A 7957-nucleotide genomic window follows, 5' to 3' on the forward strand; every position below is an offset into this window, starting at 1 on the left:
TTTTTTTATTATAAGTAGAGAAAAAAAAGAAAAAAAATAAATAAACAAGAGGAGAGGGAATTGTTTTTTAATTCATGTTAATCAGGTAAAATAGAGTTTAATGAAAACTAATTTAAAATTTTAAGAATTTTAAGAAAAAAAATAAAATAAAATTACCAAATTGAAATAAAAGTTGAGCGACTGTTAGGGAAATTTACCCAATCATTACTTTCCTTCCATTTTATCTCCTCCCAAACACATCCATTTTATTTTTCACTGATCCAAAGCGGAGGAAAAAAAAATAAGGAAAGGAAATATTCTATATTTTCCCTCTTTTGTTTTCCTTCCTCTCCGGAAAATTATCCGATCAAACCATCTTTTTGGGATAGGAAGGGTTTTTGTTTTAGGGTTTTTAGCTCTGCTTTAAAATACCAACAGAGAAAGGATGGGTATTCGGCGATTGCTTAACTTGACTCCTCCTTTATCTTCTTCCCTTTTCAAGGTACGGTCTGCTACTCAATGGAGTACCCAAGGTCAAAACTATACCCAATACCACAGCCCCAGTCAGGTGAACCCTAATCGGTTGAATTCTCCGACACACAACTTTTCTCATCATCAGCTGAAACCACAACAAAATCCGAATCAATGGAATTCACGAACTCAAAAATTTCCTCAGTACCCAAATCCTGGTCAGTTGCACCCTAATGTACAGGATTATCAGCAACCTAGTAGCCCACAGTGGAACAATCAAAATCAGGGGCACCCTCAAGCAAGAAACCCTGTTCAATGGGCTCCTCAGGGTCAAACAACAAATGAAGGACGTGGGGCCTTGGAGAATCAAGCACCTGCTGTGAATACCAACATAAATGTTCCTTCTCCGGCTACAGCAACAGTGGATTTGATGCTTTTGTGTCAGGAGGGAAAGGTTAAGGAAACTATCGAGTTGATGGATAAAGGGGGTTAAAGCTGATGCTGATTGTTTTTATGCTTTGTTGGAGTTGTGCAGGAAACTTGAGGATGCCAAAAAGGTACATGATTAATTTTTGCAATCAACATATAGAGGTGATCTCAAATTTAACAATAAGGTGATTGAAATGTATGGAAAATGTGCAAGTATGACTGATGCTAGGAGAGTTTTTGATCATATGCCGGATAGGAATATGGATTCATGGCATCTGATGATAAATGGGTATGCAAATAATAACCTGGGAGATGAAGGGTTGCAATTGTTTGAGCAGATGAGGCAATTGGGGTTGAAAGCTACTGAGGTTACATTCCTTGCAGTTTTGTCTGCATGTGCCAGTGCAGATGCAGTGGAGGAAGGATTTTTACATTTTGAGTCAATGAAGAATGAGTATGGAATTAATCCACAGATGCAACATTATTTGGGGGTTATTGATGTTCTTGGAAAATCTGGCTTTGTTAATGAAATTGAAGAGTACATTGAGAAACTGCCTTTTGCGCCCACAGTGGAAATCTGGGATGCGTTGAGGAATTATGCTCGAATTCATGGAGATATTGATCTTGAAGACTGTGCTGAGGAGTTGAAGGTTGCTCTTGACCCATCAAAGTCTGTTGCCAGCAAGATCCCTACACCGCTGCCAAAGAAATATAGTGCAATCAGCATGCTTGAAGGAAAGAGTAGAATCCCTGAGTTTCGGAATCCTACCCTTTACAGAGATGATGAGAAATTGAAGGCAATGAGTAAGGCTGTGAGTTATGTGCCAGATACTAGATATGTTCTTCATGACATTGATCAAGAAGCCAAGGAGCAAGCCCTGTTATATCACAGTGAGCGTCTGGCAATCGCATATGGTCTCATCAGTACGCCTGCAAGAACACCCTTGAGGATCATTAAGAACCTTCGTGTATGTGGTGATTGTCACAATGCTATGAAGATCATGTCCAGGATTGTTGGCAGGGAATTGATTGTTAGGGATAACAAAAGATTTCATCATTTCAAGGACGGCAGTTGCTCTTGTGGAGATTACTGGTGAAGTTATCAACTCAAAACTCTCCATATGTGTTAAGTGAGATTATCTCTTGAAGAAATTTTGATTTTTAAAGTGCCAAATCTTCTGAACCATGTCTGCTTATGTGGATGGTGAATCTTGCACATCTAGTTATAGAAACTAAACATTTTCTGCTTCACTTGTACTGTCTAGTTGTTTTAATTATCGGTCAATCTTTTGTTACGAGATTTCCCTGTGATTCACAAATGTTGCACTTTGTTCCTCTCTCCCCATCCACCTTTTTTTTTTAAATTTATTTTTTCATCTTATATTTGGGAAGTCTTATTGAAGTTCAAGATGGCTTGACACATTCAGAAATCTCTTTAGAATATGACAGCTTTTGTCTTGAGACCAAAAAATATGAGGGAAATAAGTTGGGTTCATAATTCAGTTTCCCTGTAATTGGAAAGAATCCAATATATATATTATATAATAAAAGCCGGTCCCATTTGGAACAGTCTATTATATATGTTCTTGCCCTCTTCTTGCAGTCTTCCCCTTTGTGTGTTGGATGCGCTTATTTGTCCAGGGAAATTGAGAACTGTGTTTTCTTTCTTTTGCCCTCTACTGCAGCTTCTCCTCTTGTGTGCTGGATGCTCTTATTTGTCCTTTCCTTCACCAGCTTTTGTCTTTATTCATTAATTGTTTTGCTCCTGCAAGTTGTACCGTGGTGTCTGTTTTTATTGCATTGTCCCTGCATAAAACCACGTCGTCCTATATCTATTTGCTGTCGTTGCTGTTGCTGTGTTGCCTCGTTATTGACCCGATCTCTCCGTGAGAGAGAGGGTGAGAGGAGCGAAGAAAATCTCCATTTCTATAGGATAGAGTTTCTAATTTCTAGAGAGAGAAGCTATCATTGGAATCATGTATTCTTTTGATGCCTCTGCCGAAAATCTTAATCACTATCATTGTTTTCACCACCACCACCACCACCACCACCACCACCACCACCACCACCACCCTCGGACCAATGATTGCAAGACAAGGCGATGTCTTTCGATATTCAATCAGGCAAAATAGACGGGGAACGCCGCTGCTATTTTGAAGCTAGATTTCCAGCGATTTCAGCTCATCAGTGTTATATATTGAAAAAATTAGATAAAATAATAAAATTTAAGAAGGGTCGGACATTATCTTTAAAAATTTATTTTATAATCTTTTAAATTAAATAGATTATTTTAAAATTTAATTATCATAATTAAAATAATAAAAATTTATTTCTAGTTTATAATCGATCATAAAATATAAAGAAAATAAAGAATAAAGTAAAAAAATTAGATTATATTTTTTTGAAAAAACAGAGACTATTTATAATGAAAAAAATAATCGTCGTAATTGATTTTTTGAGATAATATAATAAAATCATAATGGTTAGATTTAATATTAGATTTAAATATCAAACCTGCAACAGATAAAAAAATCTCACAAATAAAATCTTGAACGACCATAAAATTTTCAACGACTACAAAATATTTTGAAATTTAAACTAATTTTATAACAGTCCTCCACATATTTCAAAAGATTTTTCATTGCCTAGATTAATATGACTTAACATATAGAGTAATTAGTGAAACTTTTATTTCATGAACCAAAAACCCTTTTTTTGTATGTTAATATCTCATCAATCTCATAACACTCCACAGATTTTGTTATCAACGTTGTTTTGCGCTAATAGGCCATGTGCGCGCCTTATAGTTTATAAGTGCTGCTAGCAAAACTAACAAGTGACTTGTTATTACCCATATGAATTTTTTTCATGGAATCTCCAATAACAAAGGTTGGGTTTCTATCATTATTAATTTCAAATCAGCTCAAGTCTCATTCCACTCGATGTTTCATTTGTTAGTTTTCTCCCTAAAGGTTTAGTCAAAGAATCAGCCAAATTCACTTCTGACTTCACATAATCAATGGAAATGGTTCCATCTTTCAGCAGCTGCATAATAACATTATGTTTTAGACGAATATGTCTATTCTTACCATTGAAAGTTTTATTCTTTGCAATGGCTATTGCTTGCTTGTCAATCACAACACATTGATACAGATGGTATTGGTTTTATTACTAACGGAATATTTGCTAAGAAGTTTCTTAGCCACTCAGTTTCAGTTCCTGCTTATTTCAGAGCAATAAACTCTGACTCTATAGTGGATTTAGCAATGATATTTTGTTTGGTTGATTTCCATGTAACTACACCTCCACAGTGAATACATAACCACTAGTGGATTTTATCTCATCTGAATATGAAATCTAGTTATCCTTCTAATACAGCGGGAAATCCACTATATAAGATATCATAGTTCATGGTACCTCTCAAATATTTCATTGGTCTAACTAATGCAGCACTATATTCAGCATAACCTATAAACATGCAATCATAGGTTTTTGAACCTATTTTTCATTTTTTAAGACCAAGAAGAATTACTTTAGCAAGATACCCCCACATTTTTAAATATTTTAAGTTAGGTGTATAACTTTTTCAAAGTTCATAGGGTGTTTTATCAGTTTTCTTATAGGGTATCATATTTTGTAGATAACAAGCAGATAATAAAACTTCCCCCAAAGGTTATCAGGTGAGGAGGAACTTAATAAAACATTCATAATTTTTTTTAATATTCTTTTTTTTTTTCGCTACTCCATTGGATTCAGGTGAATAAAGTGGAGTAAATTCATGAATTATTCCTTCTTTTTCACAAAAGTCATTAAATAAGATATATTTTTCATCTCTATCTGATCTAATCCTTTTTATTTTCCTATTTAATTAATTTTCTACTTCAGCTTTATATAATTGAAACATATCAAATGTTTAATCTTTGTTCCTAAGCAAATATACTTTAGTATATCTAGGATAGTCATCAATAAAAGTTACATAATATTTTTTATCATCTCTAGTCGTAGTTTGTTTTAAATTCCCCAAGTCTGTGTGTATTAAACTAAGCAATTCAGATTCTTTATGTGTAGTTAAACATGATTTTTTGGTTGATTTAGATTCTGCACAAATCTCACATTTATTTAAACATATATTACCAGTGGCAGATATTATATCAAAATATTGTATTTTTTTAAATATAAGAAGCACTAACATTTTATACTTGTAGTAGAAAATAATTTGATTTTTATAGATATTAAAATTTTATACTTGTAATATAAGAATTTATAAAGTCATTTAATACAAGTATAAAATGATTTGATTTTTATAGATATTAAAATTTTAATTTTTGATTTATTTAATTCGATTTGATTTTAAATCGAATAGATGGAATGCTGATCCACATGCAATTCATTTTTCTTAATCTAATACCCAAGCAAATCTTGGAGGGATATTCATCTAGACCTCAAGTCATATGTAAATTAATTTTCTTTAAAAAATTAAAAGGTAAATCAATTCATCCATTCTAAACAAAATATTTAGTAGAAAAAAATTGAATTAAATTAATTTCCATGAAATTTTATGATTCCAAACAAGGGATTTGACAACGGTTTGCATTTGAAAATATTGTAAAAATGAGTGTATATTTCAAAATATTTTTACTTATTTCTAAGTATTCATTTTTCACCTTTTAAATTTTAAATATAATTACTTCATATTGCAAGATTTTATAGCTATTAAAAATTTTATTTGTGAAATTTTTTTTGTTGTTGCATATTTGATATTTAAATTTAATTATGGCTAATTTTTTTGACTATAAATAGCCTATATTTTATTGGAAAAATCACTCTCATTTTTCATATTTTATTCATTTTCCTTTCTCTATGATATTTTGTGAGTTACAAATTAAAAATAAATTTTTATCATTCTAATCTTAAAAATTAAAATTTCATAAGAACTTATAAGAATTTGTTTTATCTTTAAAGATTATAACATAAAATTTTAAGGATAGTGTCAACACTAAAAGGATTTAACAATTAGCTCCAAAGTCTCGTTTGTAACCACCATTCTCTTCAACTTGATCTCCTCAATCCATGGGTAAACATAACCACCCCAACCGTTGGGAACGAGATTAAAGTCTGTGAAGTGCGGTTTCCCTTTGAGCTCAACCAATATCAACTCCAAAAGTCTCCTAATCACCATTGGCGGACTGATGGATAACAGTTACCTGCGAAAATCCTCCTTCGGCACCACCTCTCTATCTCGTACCAAGACTTGCATATCAACGATATCGCGATATGGTCCTTATCACTGTGAATGAAGGAGAAAATGTGCTCCAGCCCCTCTTTCATGAGAAAATGTGCTCCAGCCCCTCTTTCATGAAGGAGATCCAATTCTCCTAAGTAGCAGCACCATTAGCAGCTGAACCTTCCTATTTCGAAACTTTAAGTTCCCAATTGGAAACAGAGGCTCACGAGTTATTCTTCATTGTTGTTGTTGCAAAGCAATGGGACAAGATTGAATTGACAAAAATTGAGAAAAATATATTCGATCAACTTCTCAACACGCTCCGCCACTTCAATCGCTAAAACCAAGCTATGTGTCGTAGGTGGTTGGATTCGTGACAAGCTTATAGACAAGAAATGTTATGACATTGATATTGCTATTGATAATATGTTGGGTGTTGACAAGGTCAAAGAATACTTGCTATCTACTAGGGAAGAGGCACGAGGGCTTAGTATTATGCATGGAATCCATTTCTTCTGTAATGAGTTAATGTTATTTAACAACCAATTTTATTTGAGAATTTAAGAAGACACTGAGAGTCTACTTGAAAATATATATATTTCTTTTGTCTTTCTTTCTACTTTTTACTTTCTAATCAATTGATTAGGTTAACTATACTAAGCATATTCATATATTTTTTATGTTTATATTTGGAGTGAGATACATCGAAAGCGAACTGAAATAACGTGATTAACAAAATTTGTGAAATTATAAAATGCTGCATTGGATATTTATAATGATATGAATATTATCCCTTATTGCATGAGATCCATTCCTTAACATACTTAGGGTGAGTATTCGGTCAGTTCGGTTCAAAACTGAACCGAACTGAATAAATTGAAATTTGAATATTTTTAAAAATCGAACTGAATCAATTTTGATTAGAAATCGAATCAAACTGAACCGGTCTGATTCAGTTCGATTTGATCAGTTTTGATTTTTAATAAATTTTTTATTTTTTACACTTTATTTTTAATATTTTAAAATTTAATTGAAATATTTTAACCTTAATATGATTTAATCTCTCTATATTATTAAAAATAATATATTATTATTACTAATCGGTTCGGTTCAGTTTTTTCGATTTTTTTTATCAAAACCAAACCAAACTGAAATAACTGAAATTTTTAAAATTAAAAATCAAACTGAACTGAAGCGAACCGAAATAAATAAAAAACCAAACTAAATTTTCAAATTAACTCGTTTCGATCAATTTTTTTAATTTGAACCGAATACGACACATTCCTAAACATACCTCTATTCATATCAAATAAAAATTGCAAAAGGTCACACATCGATCAATATTTGTAGAAGCCTATCCTTACGCCAACCTATTATTGGCATCTGAGATGATCTCAGCTGCCACCAACATATGCAGGCAATTTCTCAAAATAAATTATATTTAGTTAAACACATGCTGGACGGTGGAGATGGTGGCTATTCGGCTAGTAAACTTGTTGTTAATGATTTGCTAGCATAGTCGTGTTGGCTTTTGGGCAAATATACTACTTGTTGACAGTTGAGCATCAATGGAATGCCACTTCATTTTCCCACATGAAAACAATAACATCATCTTGAATTTTGAAAATCTCTTAATTGCAGCAATTGCATATCATACTTTTTCTTTCCTTCTTAATAGATTCTGTTTAAAGTAGTCCAATTTTAGCTTTCTAAGATGCGCAGTGTGTTACATGGACATTGTCTTATATAGTTTTTAGAAGGAAAAGAGAAAAACTATGTATTTTTAATTTTGCTCTAAAAATATTTTTCATCATTTGCTAGATAATATAAATTATTGGGATTATTTATTATTTT

At 32.2% G+C, this 7957-nt stretch overlaps 1 pseudogene; it reads left to right on the forward strand.

Moving 5' to 3' along the window:
* The first annotated feature begins 244 nt into the window (after positions 1-244).
* Positions 245-2449, forward strand: LOC110604567 (annotated as a pseudogene).
* Positions 2450-7957: the final 5508 nt, after the last annotated feature.

The sequence above is a fragment of the Manihot esculenta genome, chromosome 17 (genome assembly GCF_001659605.2).
Source record: "Manihot esculenta cultivar AM560-2 chromosome 17, M.esculenta_v8, whole genome shotgun sequence".
Classification (NCBI taxonomy): Eukaryota; Viridiplantae; Streptophyta; class Magnoliopsida; order Malpighiales; family Euphorbiaceae; genus Manihot; species Manihot esculenta.